The sequence below is a fragment of the Prionailurus bengalensis genome, chromosome B2 (genome assembly GCF_016509475.1).
Source record: "Prionailurus bengalensis isolate Pbe53 chromosome B2, Fcat_Pben_1.1_paternal_pri, whole genome shotgun sequence".
NCBI classification, from domain to species: domain Eukaryota; kingdom Metazoa; phylum Chordata; class Mammalia; order Carnivora; family Felidae; genus Prionailurus; species Prionailurus bengalensis.
This window is the reverse complement of record NC_057349.1, coordinates 55,767,522-55,782,894: the sequence shown is the minus strand read 5'-3', so window position 1 is coordinate 55,782,894 and position 15,373 is coordinate 55,767,522. Positions and strand designations below refer to the sequence as shown.

At 35.5% G+C, this 15,373-nt stretch overlaps 1 protein-coding gene across 1 annotated transcript in view; it reads left to right on the top strand.

The window, feature by feature from the left end:
• KHDRBS2 (KH RNA binding domain containing, signal transduction associated 2) overlaps positions 1-15,373 on the top strand; it is a 609,605-nt gene that overhangs the window by 240,770 nt on the left and 353,462 nt on the right. The gene's annotated exons all lie outside the window — the stretch shown is intronic.

The following is a 15,373-nucleotide window of genomic DNA, read 5'->3' as shown; positions in this document are numbered from 1 at the left end:
AAAAATAAATCCTTGTTAAAACATTGATTACTATGCTGCTGTTTTACCTCTTCCCAACATGACCTGATCAGGAAGAAAGATTTTATATGTGATTTTATTCTTTTAACAAATAAAACTCATATGATTCTTCTGTGGAAGTATCTCTGTGTGTATGTATTATACAGCCACACAGGAATATATTCATGCATTAATTGCAGAAGTATTTGTTGCTATGTGTCACACTATGTGCCATCCATAGTCTCCTCCTAAAGTTTACATTCCAATGGCAGAGACAGATAATAAATAAGTGAATAAGCACAATTTAATAATTATTATGGATTGAAATAATACGGATTGTTTTTCTGTGTTGACTCTGCTATTAAGATGCTACACAATGTATGTCCTAAACTTGATCTTTGCTTCACGACAAAAAGGAGATACTTGGGTAGTTGTCTAAGTCAGGACAAAATAACTATGCAAAAGTCTTGCACTTCTGCTATGTGCTTACCTGTAGATTAAATATCATGCTCTATAGAAAATAAATATTAGACATGAGTCAAGCCCTCACAAAACTTTTAATTTAATTAAACATCCTGCTATGTTTAACACTTTCTTTTTTTTTAATTTTTTTTATTGTTTATTATTTTTGAGAGAGAGAGACAGAGAGACTGAGAGCAAGCAGGGAAGGGGCAGAGAGAGAGGGAGACACAGAATCGGAAGCAGACTCCAGACTCTGAGCGCTCAGGACAGAGCCCGACGCGAGGCTTGAACTCACAGACCACGAGATCATGACCTCAGCTGTAGTCGGCCACCCAGCTGACTGAGCCACCCAGGCACCCCTGTTTAACACTTTCTTTAAAAAAAAAGTTAAGAAAGCATCAATCATTGAATTAGTAGGTGGAAAGAGTGACATACTCATTTAATTTTATAATTCTAATAAGACGTTTTCATCCTTAGCAAAGCATGACATTTTAAGATTTATTCTAAGATCATTATAAAATTGCATGGTATAGAAAATAGTTCTAGTGGTTTAGTGTAGTAAAGAGATTCTACCAAGTTTAATGTTTCTATTTGTGTTATTTTGGTTTTGATGGATTTGGGGGAAATATTCCTTTTAGTTTTGTGATACCTAGCCAATAACTCTATAAGCAAAGAAAGGAAACAGAGCCAAAACAAAGTGAAATGTGGTAATATCCAAGGTAATACCAGTGGCAAAATCCTACCGTATATTCAATATTTTATTCCCATAGTGGTCAGATCACCGAATATATGAACTCACATTTTACCTAAAACTATGCAGGAATGCTTGAACAGAAGCTGGCTTTTAAATTGTGATGATAAAGGTATTCTTAGAGAAAATTAGGAGGTAATATATACAGCATGTTTGCGATATTTCAAAATATCTCAGGAAATTAACTGGCAGTTCAGAAATTTCTTTAAAGTCTACGTCCCTCATGCACCATATGGCCAGCCAGTTCGAAATAACCATGCAGCTGCTGGCTTCACTAGCGGTTGCTTCTGAGCAATCTTCAGGGGTAACTTACTGTAGCTTCGGATAGAGTGTTGCTATTTTTAGTGATGCTGATGGCAGAGATTGGTGAGGGAGAACAGAGGAAGCAGTGGTCTACAGGCTTATCTTTGAAACGAGTGAGGAGCAAACATATTATCTTCAAGAGAAAAGGTTTGAGAGTTTAGAGAAAATCAGACAAAAGCCAGTCACCCCGATAACAGTGAAGAAACTGCGGAAAGCATCAAAGCAAATTTCTTGCATGCTTCCATTGTCCTTAAATGGAAATCACAAATAGACATGTTGCAAATAAATGATGTTGTAATGACAGGTATTCTGGCATTTCTATTAATAAGCTTGGTTGAAATTTTGGCATGTAGTCTTAGAACATGCTGGTTATTATATGTTAAAAGTAAAGTGCCATTTGGTGGAGTTTTATGTGAAACTGTGTGATAATTCTCTAGGCAAGCCTTTCTCTCTTTGATGTGCTAATATCATGTGCAGTTTCTATTTTATAATATATCTTCTGTATTGGGTGATGGCTACTTTAGTAAATCCTTTCTGATTTCATGGCAATTTGATTTTCATCAACAATAAAATCAACCGAAAACCTTCAAAGTGATGCTGCTGCCTGGTGGGTGTGAACCCTGTACCAATCATCCTTCTCTCATTTGGCTTCTGGGCTATGCCTCACATCAAACAGCACTGTTAGTCTCTCAAATCCTGAAGGGGAGAGGCTCTGCTCACTGCCTGTCAGTCAGGCTGGGATCGGTTATGTAGACTCCTGTTTCAACTTTTTAACAACCCCAACAACAAAGCAACTTGTAATCCCACAAAATCAAGAGCCCAGACACCCTGATTTTAATTTTAGCTGTGCCCCGTAATAAACTGCACTGTAGATCAACAATATTTTTTCTCAGCTCCCCTCTGCAGGACAGAATGCTTAGCCCAATCGTGACTTCCAAACAGAGATAGGGGAGTAAGCATTATTCTTTGCTTAAATATCACTTGAGTTTGTGAAGGACAAAGAGTATATCAGAAATTACAGATAGGTGGAAATTTATTTTTTATTTATTCACTGCATTCGTCTGTTTCTTGGATCTGAATTTTGAGAAATTAGATTTTAACAGACTAAACGGTTACACCTGAGCAGTGGCACATGTGCTAAGGAACACTGGATTGCAAACATATATTTTGTGAGAATACAAGGAAAGCAGTTTTAATGGTGAACCAACACAAGGTTATATCAACCTATGATATATTACGACTCCAAGTGACCAAACAATTAATATAGTCAGGTTTGAGTTGAAGAGTGAAATATATCATCACACTAGTGAGAAATAATTTTTACATTAACATCTTCAACCCTTTTATGTGTAAATAATTTGTCATTCATTGCAGTGGGCTTTGACCTAAGAATGAAAACAAAACAAATTCCTTAAATCTATCCAAGCTCTGGTCTTCATAAGCTTCATTGACAGAGCATGAGGTGGCAGTGTTTTGCATGTTGTGAATCAAAATTATATATATGTTTTATTTTTATTTTTGTTTAATGTTGATTTTTTGAGAGACAGAGTGCGAGCCGGGGAGGGGGGAGAGAGAGAGAGAGAGAGAGAGAGAGAGACAGAATCCAAAGCAGGCTCCAGCCAGTTAAATGGAGAGGCCAGTGGGGAATCCCAGTGGAGCCCAGCGTTTGAGTCATCCCTTCCCAGGCATTACACATGCAAGTAAAGAACTCTCCAGATGGTATCGGCCTCTAGCCATTTGAGTGATCACAGATTGTTGGAGTCCTATGTGTAGCCCCAGGCTCTGGGATCAAAACACATTATCCCCATTGTGCTCTGTCTATTCCCTCACCCACAGAATCCATGCACATAGTAACATGCTTGTTATTTTAGGCAACTAAGTTTGACATGATTACTTATATAACATTAGATGACTGGAACATATTCCTACAATTTTATTTATAAAATTAAAAGATTCTCAACATTGTGAGCAATTTTCCAAATACTGGATTTGTTCTCTTGTGTTTCTGCTGCCCTCTCATGGCAATTACTACAGACTTTGAAAATTTCTGGGGATCTGTGTGAGTTTGTGTATTTGGTGTTTTGATTATTTTGTTATTTATCTGCACCTTATTTTGAAGCATATGTCAAAGTTCTGTTTCAGAGTTGCCAGTAAGAGAAAAGGCTTCCAAGAAAGACAATTCAAAGATTTCCAGAATGTTTGACTTAAAAAGTATTAAGCTAGTCATAAAGCTGGTTTAAGGCCTTTGTACCTTTGAATGTCTACTTTAATGCCAAGAGACTCAATCAAGGTTAATTGGTTAGGTAATTCTTATTTCTTTGTAAGGTTTCTTAATTTTATTACAGCCTGTGAAAATGAGTGCTATGGCATTTTGTCAGGGATGTTACATAGATCCCAGAAGGGGAAGGTATTGCACCATACGGAATGTACTGCCCCAAACCAAGACTGGGATAGTTTTCTTTCTTAGTCCCTCCTTTTGACCAGGTCAGATTGTTGAAGGTTTGTTGTAGCCAAGAAAAGGACCATGTGGCATTTTTGTGCTGAGAACATTAACTGAGTTTGTTACTTCATCAATCATTTCTTAACTTTCTTACAGATGGTGGAATTTAGATAAGGGATCAAGTTATACAGTATACTACCATCAAGGTTACCTGCAATCTATTTACCCGTTGACTTCTTTCTTTACCAGTTTCCTATGTTAGGGAAGAATTTCTAAGCAGAATCCTAAGGTGATTCAATTTACTGATATACATTCATATACTATTAATATATTTTATAATATTTAGTGCTACATATATGTTTAGTTGGCTTATCCCTCTCAACATATGTTTTTTAAGTATTAATATTTGCTTTGCTTTTTTAAACTAGACCCAATCTTCGCTCTGCCCACACATTACAAATTCCAGTAGACACATAAGAATCACCAGAGCGAAGCAATAGACCCACACAGATAGACAATGAATATATTGGGTCTATATAATAGGTCAAATGAGAAAGAAAAATTTCCCAAATAACTTTATTTTGCTCGTTGCAAGAACTACTACATTTTTAGTTTTATGGGTAATTTTAATGTCAAACCAAGTAAGAATGGTGATCTAAAATTAAAAAAAAATTATGGTTTTTAACTCTTAGAAAAACCTTTGATGGAAGGTTGTTATTTGTACATTTTTAGAAAGATAGTGTTGCATGTTTGTTTTAAATTGTTAGAACTTGACCCCAATAGATGTTCTTTGAAGAGAAATTTGGACTACTTGTTCTAGTGCAGCTTGGGGAATTTAGAGATACAGTTAAGAGGATAATGGGACCGGAGTAATGTTAAAGAGAAAAATCCTGCACTTAAGTGCACTATCAGCACTAATTCAGATTTTGAATTTCATTAGTTGCAGTGATGTTTTTGACTTTGTACTCTGTTTTCTCCTTATTGTTTTCTTTAATTTCACAAACCATTCAAAAGTTAAATAGTGATCTAGTTTTATCAGCCATAAATACACGAATCATTCGTAGTTGAATAGTGTTGTCATGAATACTTGAAATTTTGTTTGAGCTCTTGACAACCCTTGATAAAAAGTAGAGAGCTCTTTTTTCTGGTTATGGTTCATGATGCTAAACAGAGCCCAGAGAAGGACAAAGTAGCCAAACTCCTTAGTCTAACAGATAATATTACTGAGTTCACTTTTGCTTTCTGTATTGGTTCACCAAAATTGAAATCAAAAAGACCGAGTAAACATAAAAAAAATGTTAAATAAAAAAAAAAAAGGCGGTGGGCGCCTGGGTGGCTCAGCTGGTTGAGCAACCGACTTCGGCTCAGGTCATGATCTCACGGTTTGTGAGTTCGAGCCCCACATCAAGCTCTGTGCTGACAGCTCAGAGCCTGGAGCCTGCTTCTGATTCTGTGCCTCCCTCTCTCTCTGCCCCTCCCCCACCCATGCTCTGTCTCTCTCTGTCTCAAAAACAAATAAACATAAAAAAAATTAAATAAAAAGACCAAGAAAAATGAAAAAGCCAGGATACAAATTAAATTTTATGTATTTTGCTATGAACATAATAATTGCACCACTTGACTTTTAGTGGCTGAGACAAAGTTTTATATACTTCCCGGGATGCCATTCACAAGGCATTCTCTGTGAACTGTGCTTCTAATTGTCCAATACTGCTTGTCACCAGCACTTAACCTAGTTACAGGAGTGACCATACCACAAGTCAGTACAGGACACACTTCCATGTATGTCTTTCTTAATATCTAAATATCAGAAATTACCTAAACTTCTTTTTTTTAAGTTTATTTATTTTGAGAGAGAGAGAGAGAGGGAGAGAGGGAGAGAGTGCAGGGGAGGGTCAGAGAGAGGGAGAGATAGAATCTCAAGAAGGGCTGTGCTGTCAGGCCAGAGCCAGATGTGAGGTTCAGTCTCACAAACTGGGAGATCATGACCTGAGCCTAAATCAAGAGATGCTTAACTGACTGAGCCACCCCGGTGCCCCTAGATTTCTTGTTAGTATATTTATTGTTGAAATGTTACTTGCAAAGATATTTATTGTGTCACATACTTTCTGTGCAAACAACATTTGTTTTAATTTTGGTAATACTAACATTTAATTTTTTTTGCTTTTGAGGTCAGGGTTTTGAGATGAACTGTGAATGTATGCCAGTATTCTTGCATGTAGTTTACCCCAGATAAGGCATGCCTAAGCTATAGGTATATAGTTGCTAAACAGCTACAATTTCGCATCACTATGGGGTCAAAAACAAAACAAAAAAATGTAACCATTGATTTAGAAAACTTGGAATATCTGCAGAAGTTTTTATGTTCACATTTCTAAGTTTATTAAGCCCTGTATTTGCTGCTGTTTCTTTCTCAATAGTAGGTTTGCTGTTTTCTCTTCCTTTTGATATTTTGCATGTTTTGAAAAAAAAATTATTTCAGTTATTTGGCACTTTTATGGGATATTTTCCCCCATTTTTCTTAATTTTCTTCCTTTCACCTGTCTACCTTAAAACAATTTTAGAGCTAAAATTATTTAAAATCAGGAAAAATTTTCCAGTGTTTGAATACTGAATAGCTCTCATTTCTATTTCCCTGAATATTACTGAAATATGTGAGAGATATTTATTTCCTCAGCAGCACCACCATCATATTTACTTAAATCAAACTAAGTCAACAGTCACCACTACCAAACCAGGAGAATAAACAGTAAAGAATAAGAGGCCATCAACTAAACAGACACAGCCTTCCTTGGGCTGAGTTAATATTTTCAGGATCTCAGGGTGCTTGGGTGGCTCAGTCGGTCAAGAGTTGATTTCGGCTAAGGTCATGCTCGGTTTGTGAATTTGAGCCCCACTTGGTTCTCTGTGCTGACAGCTCAGAGCCTGGAACCTGCTTCAGATTCTGTGTCCATCTCTCTGTGCCCCTTCCCCACTCACATTCTGTCTTTCTCTCTCTCTCAAAAATAAACATTAAAATAATTTTAAAAAATATTTTTAGGATCTCAATCCTATACATTTTAGATTAAAAGTGATATCCACATTTTAAAAATAATTATAACTATAACAATCTTAAAACATGTAGAAACTTTTATTTTGATTATCGTTTGTCTTAAGGAAGAATTCATAATATGGATAAAGCAGAATTATGTTTTATGGGCAATTCTATATCTTTAACATAATAATCTGGATCGTAATAATTAAACTTGAGGAATCCTTAATATTATGAAGGTGACTGTGGGGTGGTCTTAATTTTCCCTGAATTGATCAGAGGTGTAAACTATGTGTTTCCATATTATACACATACACATGCACATGTACATTGGCTTATATAATCTTGGCAGAGAAGTTGGCAGAGAAAGTGAAGATGCTAGCTTATTTAGTTCATTAATTTTTATAACCAAAATATATTGTTGCCCAAGAGACAGTAGTTTGCTTGAGATTACTGCGAAATTATTAGGAAATATTTAATTATATGAGGTAAAAAAGAAGACATAAATAGGAGGACCAGTTTCATGAAAATACTTTGTTTAAACTGGCAGATTAATTTCAAGGAGCCATAATGCTGGAAGCAATAGACTTTACTAAATTTTATCTTGCTGTTTCTTAAACTGCTACACCCAAGGTAAGAAGAAAATGGATCCAAATTGCTTTAAATAATATAAAATTACCTGCAGGATATAAAAGATTGAGTTGACTATGATTTTTCATCATGATCTAGCCTCTTTAAAACTGAGTAGCATAGACTTGCTTTGGATTCTGTCTTCCTCTGTCTCTGCCCCTCCCCACCTTGTGCTCTGTCTTTCTCTGTCTCTCAAAAAATAAATAAATAAACGTTAATTTTTTTTTTTAAATAAAAAGATCTCCTGGGAGGCTCAGCTGGTTGAGTGTCCAACTTTGGCTCAGGTTATGTATGATCTCACAGTTCATGGGTTTGAGCCCCGTGTTGGGCTCTATGCTGACAGCTCAGAGCCTGGAGCCTGTTTCAGAATCTGTGTCTCTCTCTTTGCCCCTCCCCAGCTCATGCTCTGTGTCTCAAAAAAAAAGAAATAAATAAACATTAAAAAAATTTTTTAATTAAAAAAAAAACTGAGTAGTTTAGATATAATTTATTTGTGAAAATGCTTTCATCCAACCTCTGTGCTGTTTATCACAGACAGTATGCACCCCAGATGGATGAAAAAGGGGAAAGGGACCCTGTGCCGGGAGTCCCTGAGTTAACAGCCCATATGTTGGGGTGTAACAGTTGTCTGCATTTCATGACAACTCATACAGGGAAGAAGGTCACCACTTTCCAACCCTAGTCCTGTTCTTAGGGCAAGAGGAAGAGCAGCATGAGCTTTTGGGGAAGTCTGCCTGTGTTAGGAGCCCAGAGTTTCCTCTTTAAGAGGAAAGAGTTTCTCTTCATCCCTCTAGGTTTGTAGGTCAGAAAATTGGTCACAGTATGTTTAGTTGCAAGTGTAATAGTTTCTTCCACATTGCTATGAATTCTTAAGGCTATAAACCAAAAATGTCATTTAAGTGCACATGTTTTACCTCTAGCCATTGTTTGTTTGTTTGTTTGTTTTTTAAAGCCACCAGGCCTAGATCATATTTTTTTGTCTTTTATTAGGGTATAATTCACATATGCAAAAATCTAACACTTTTTAAAAAAATTTTTTTGGATGTTTATTAATTTTTGAGAGAGAGAGAGGGAGAGAGAAAGCATGAGTGGGGGCGGGGCGGAGAGAGAGGGGGACAGAGGAACTGAAGCAGTTTCTGTGCTGACAGCAGAAAGCCCAGTGCGGGGCTTGAACTCACAAACTGTAGGATCATGATATAAGCCAAAGTCTGATGCTTAACCAACTAAGCCACCCAGTGCCCCGAAAATCTACCACTTTTAAGTGTACAAACGTACATAGTCATGCTTGTACCATCACAATCAAGATAGAGCATGTTTCTGTCACACCAAAAATGTCCTTTGGGCCTTGCCTCACACTCTGGTCCTAGGAGATCTCTGATCTGCTCTCTGTTACCATCTTTTAACTTTTCCTAGAATTTCATAAACTAATTTACACACTATATAGCTTGCTTCTGCGTTGTTTCTCTTGACATAATGTTTTTTTGAGGATTATCCATGTTGATGCATGTATCAATAGTTTGTTCCTTTACATCACGGAGAAGTTTTTCATTGTGTGGCTACACCAAAATTTACCCATTTTTTGATGATTATTTATAGATTGTTTACAGTTTAGGCTATTATGAATAAGGCTGCCGTAAAGATTCATATATGTCGTTGTATGGAGATATGATTTCACAATAGAGGATTTGGGAATTATTCTTTGAAAGTTAAAGAACAAGGACGTTAATATAATCTTTTTCATTAATATAATACATTTACCACAGGGCTATATATTTTTTTAGAAAGTTAGAAAGAAGTATTCCTAATGTGTTGGTCATAAATTTACTTTCTGATTTTTGGTATGGTTTACTCGACACTCGTGACATCTATTAGTTCCGTGAAAGACTATTTTATTAGTTATTCATTTTTCATTCTGCAAATAATCATTTCTAAATTAAGGTTTGGGAGAATTTTTTTTTCAGCAGTGCCCTAAATTAGGATACCAGAGTTCAGATGCAAACTGGAGATTCTGATTCCCAAGCCAGAGAGATGAGATTTGTTAGATAAATGAAGCCATCTGCATCATTTTAAATAGTTCTACCAAATTGATTCATGAAGCGTCTAATATTTCCATGTAATTAGCAGTGGCATTTTCAAATCTCTATAACTGAGAGGAAAATTTAACCTTCTCTGAAGAATTGCACACTCTAGGGTTGATACTTTAGAAAATTATATTGTTCTAAGGGAATACTCACCAAAGAATTACATCAGACTTTGAACAGATGCTGCAAGATCCCTGTTTTATTGCTGGTGCACCGGAGTGGTGATATTAAAAGTCTTCATCTCCTCCCTCGCATCTGATGTTAAAACAGATTTCCCATTTCTCAGCTCTGACAGTTTAGTGGTGAATCTCTTGTGGCTGTTCCAAAAAAAAATTCTGCTTTCTCTTCTTTTCTCTTCTACTGTAAAATTAAACTCTGGGCATTAAGTTCAATGTCTATCTTTCTGTTGGGACTGTAAGGAGTCTTTCCCTCTAATGAAAGTTGGAGGGCTTATTTCAAAAGATAATGTCTGTTTTTCTCTCACTCAAAGAATTTTATTTCTTACTATAAGTATTTTATACCTGCATATGCACTTTCACCTAAAAATAAATAAACATGCAAAATCTATGTATAATATTAATAGATTTTTATCCAAGATGTAATCTGTGAGCCTCACATCATATCTCATATCATTACTTTACTAGGGGAAAATCTTAGAGACTGATTTATTATGAAAATCCACAAGCCTGGTAATATCTCATACTCCTGCTTTCTCTTTGCTGCTTAGATTTCTGATCTTTTTCTCCTTCATGCCGTATCAGAGGCATTGAATGCAGATGAACCACTCAGCTATTTTATGTTATAGAGGATAGATGCACTTAGATCGTTAATGTGGAGAATGTTTGTCTTTCATGGGCTATTGCATGGGAGTTACAAATTAATTTCTAACCCTAGTTATCTTTCCTCATGATGTTAGTGATTCATAAATTTTTTAGACAACTATAGTAGGTGATAGATGTAGTTTACTTAAAAATATTGATACATTTTATGAAACAGTTTCATAAGAAGGATGTTAGATAAATCAGGCATGTTTTATAAATTATTTGAAGGTTTTGTCTAGTACCATACATCATCCATGTTAAAAAACAAATAAACAAATAAACAAAGACTCTTCTCTCCCAAATGTGAAGTAATAAATGATAGTTGGTCATATTGATGTTGATAAAAAGTATTATTGCTATCCCAAATATTTTATTGTGTCTTTTAACTAAAACGTGGTTATGAATTTTTCTATATTTTTAATATTATTAAAGTATATGCTACCAATAATAAGATTTGGGTAATTATTATATAAAATTTCTAAAATATAGGGGCGACTGGGTGGCTCAGTCGGTTAAGCATCCGACTTCGGCTCAGGTCATGATCTTGCAGTCCATGAGTTCGAGCCCCGCCCGCATCAGGCTCTGTGCTGACAGCTCAGAGCCTGGAGCCTGTTTCTGATTCTGTGTCTCCCTCTCTTTCTGACCCTCCCCCGTTCATGCTGTCTCTCCCTGTCTCAAAAATAAATAAACGTTTAAAAAAATTTTAAATATAAAGGACTATTACCCATACTTAGTGGAATTATACTGTACTTTGTGACCATATTTGACTTTTTGAGGGCTTAAACTCTTTAGTTTAAGGATAAAATTTGCCAGATCCATCTCCACATAAAATATTACCATTTTTATTGTTTGTTCAAATAATTTAACAGAATTCTAGTTATAGCTTGGAGCAAATAACTTCACGACACAAGAGAAAAAAAAATTATAACTTTTTAATCTTGGTTATCTTGCAGACATATCTTATTACTCTAAAGCAGAGAGTCTTGTGAATTATCCCATGTGTTGACAAGCAACTTTTCCCATTCGGCTAAAGTGATTAGTTAAGAGTTGAACATTAATTAATTTATTTATATTTCTTTTTATTTTTTACTTATGTATTTTACTGTTTCAAGTTTTTATTTAAATTCTAGTTAGTTAACATATAGCGTAATGTTAATTTCAGGAGTAGAATTTAGTGATTCATCACTTACATGTAACACCCAGTGCTCATCACAAGTGCCCTCCTAATACACATCACCTGAGCCCATCCCTTGCCCATTTCCCCTCCAGCAACCCTCCGTTGAACATTAATTTATTTAACCAGGTGTTTTACTAATGTCTTTAAGAAAACGAGTTGCCAGTGAGCGTTACTAGTTTGATTTTGCACATACATTTCCCCATGCATGTAAACATACCCTGATATTTTAAAAAGTACAATAGAAATATATGACTGAGAGCTTTGACAAAAGATACATGGTGAATACAATGTAAGTAATATAGGTAGAAAGAAAATAAATAAAAAACAGTACAAATAAGATAGAAAACACAAAATACTTAGAAACAAATCAGCATGTATACCAAAACTACGTGACAGTTATCTTCCACCAACCTCAAAATGCAAGTGGGTAGAGATGAAGCAATGAAAGCTGCAAGATTAGCATTTGTCGAGGGAAAGCGGAAACAAAACAGTGTGGTTTCTGATGGCACAAGTACAGGCAGATGCCCAGGTAATAATATTTGTCAGGTAAATCTAAGAATAGAAGCTGACCCTTGAGAGGTGTTTTATTTTTATTTTTATTTATTTTTATTATTTTTCTTTATTTTTGAGACGCAGAGACAGAGTGCAGTGGGGGAAGGGCAGAGAGAGAGAGACACACACACACACAGAATCCAAAGCAGGCTCCAGGCTCTGAGCTGTCAGCACAGAGCCCAATGCAGGGCCCAAACTCACGAACCTCGAGATCATGACCTAAGCTGAAGTCAGACGCTCAACCGACTGAGCCACCCAGGTGCCCCTCGAGAGGTGTTTTATACCTGAATTTATGGGTGAAGTCATTGAGTCCACTTCAAGATCTGAAGATACTGGGAAAGCCTAGGTTCTATGAACTCTTGAAATTCTAAGACTGAGCTACACAATGAGAAGCTGCTGGGCACAGCCCCAAACTAAGCAAGGAAGTTAAAAAAAAAAAAAAGGGCAAAAATAGAATATTTAAATTAAATGGATCATTGAGCAGATAAGGTAGATTTCAGAAGGCAAGAGGCTATATTTTTTTATCCTTTTGGAAAACTAAAAAGAGGGGGTGGTAGTGTTTACTCCACATACTGAACAGTAAAGAAAATCTCTCTTCACTTAAAAATGAGCAACAGGAAAGGATTTTGGCTGAATTACATAGGGAGCTATTTTAAGAAATGATAAAGCATCAGAATGAAAATCAAAACAGAAAGATGTACACCAAACAAGTAAAACATGTAGTTTCATATTTAATAGCAAACTAAAAAAAGGAAGTATTGAAATAACCTCAAATTATTTAATTGGGAAAAGAGAGATTCATAAAGAGAGATGACAGGACTGATGAAAGAATTATTATGACCCAGTAATTAAACTACTAGGTATGTATCCAAAGGATACAAAAATGCTGATTCTAAGGGACACATGCACCCCAATGTTTATACCAGCACTATCAACAATAGCCAAAGTATGGAAAGAGCCAAATGTCCATCCACTGAGGTGATGAAAAAGAATGAAATCTTGCCATTTGCAACAGTGTGGATGGGACTAGAGTATATTATGCTAAATAAAATAAGTCAGTCAGAAAAAGACAAATATCATATGATTTCATTCATATGTGGAATTTAAGAAACAAAACAGATTAACATAGGGGAAGGGAAAGAAAGAATAAGATAAAAAGAGAGAGGGAGGCAAACCATAAGAGACTCTTAAAGACAGAACAAACTGAGGGCTGCTGGAGAGGAGGTGGGTGGGGATGGGCTAAATGGGGATGGGCGTTAAGGAGGGCACTTGTTGGGATAAGCACAGGGTGTTATATGTAAGTGATGAATCACGGGTTCTACTCCTAAAACCAATACTACACTGTATGTTAACTAACTTGAATATAAAAAATAAGTAAAAGAAAATGAATTATTAATAAAAGTAAAATGAATTTTGGAAATAAAGAATAAATTAAGAGAAACAAAAGAGGGGTGACTGGGTGGCCTTAGTTAAATGTCCGACTCTAGGTTTCAGCTCAGGTCATTATCTCCACTGTTGTGGGATTGAATCCTGTATCAGGTTCTGCTCTGAGTGTAGAGCCTGCTTAGGATTCTCTCTCACCCTCTCTTTTTCTGTCCCCTGCCCTGCTTGTGCACACCCTCTCTCTCTCTCAAAATAAATGAACTTAAAAATAGAGAAACAAAAGAATAGAATTTTAAATAGAATTGTGAAATCACTATGTTGTTCACCTGAAATTAATACATTTTATGTCAACTATACCTTAAAGAAATTTAAAAGGAGAAACAAGAGCAACGAAAAGCAAATAATAATTTCTTAAATTTAAATATGATTAGAATTTGAAAGGATGTGTATATAGAATACAGGCAAAGAAATCCACCATATATACAGAAGGAGTTCTCAAAAAAGAAAACACAAGCAAAGGAGCAAAATAAAAAGCCATAATGAATAAAATTTTCCTGGAACTAAAAGCATTCTTGAAACTCTTTATAGAGGGTTGCCTGGGTGGTTCAATTGGTTAAGCGTCCGACTCTTGGTTTTGGTGCAGGTCATAATCTCATGGTTTTGTGAGTTTGAGCTCCACATCTGGCTCTGGGCTGGCAGCATGGAGTCTGCTTGGGATTCTCTCTTCCTCACTCTCTGCCCCTTCCCTACTTGTGCTGTCTCTGTCTCTCTCAAATAAATAAATAAACTTAAAAAAAATAAAAGAAACTACATATAGAAACATATATGAACATATAGAAAATGTTCACAATGTACTCTGGACAATTGTATTAGATTTACCCTAAAAGGTATTAGATATACCCTAATAAAAATAATAATACTTAAAAAAAAGTCTTTGTTCATGAAAGCAAAAATACTAAGTCACTTATGAGAGGGGGAAAAAAATCAGACTATCTCAGCAATGGTTTTTGCCAGAGATAATCAACTAACCTAAATAAGATGCTGTGAACCAAGAACTTTTATTCAGCCATACTACCTCTCTACATAAAAAGCTTAAATTGTAAGTAACACACAAGAACTAATGAAATTATATTTCCATAAGTTCGTTCTGAGTAATTTACAATGCAAAACAAATGTAATGGGTTTACTGTGTTATCCTTATGTTATATTGTTAAATGACCAAAGCATAGCCAAGAAAATTATGTATATCATCCTATCATTTATATAAGAAATGAGAAGTGTAAATACAAGTAGGTAAATTAAAACTGTGAGCCTGAAGCTCCTTGTCACAATAGAAGGTAGGAAATCTGTTTACTTCAGGGTTAAGTACAGAAGTCTTAGGAGCCGATTCGAAATGGCTCCCCCTGTTCAAAGACAGGACAATTTTAGCATCAGTAAGGACAATAATTTCAGTGAATTGAATACATCAAATATTTTTCATTTCATGATAGAAGCATGCGATACCACCTATGACAACTACTTGCTAGAAAGTTGTATCTAATTTTTACCAAGTCTTTAGATATAATGAAAAATTTAGAGAAAGTACAGGAGAAGGAAGAACATGTTAAGCAACATAACAATGATATAATAAAAGCTGTTCTCTCACAACACTACAGGGGGAAAAAAGTGTCTTAGTATCTTCTAAAAGAAAAAAAAATGTGAGGAAGTAAGACAGTTTGAGGAACAACCTAGAAATTAAAAAAAAA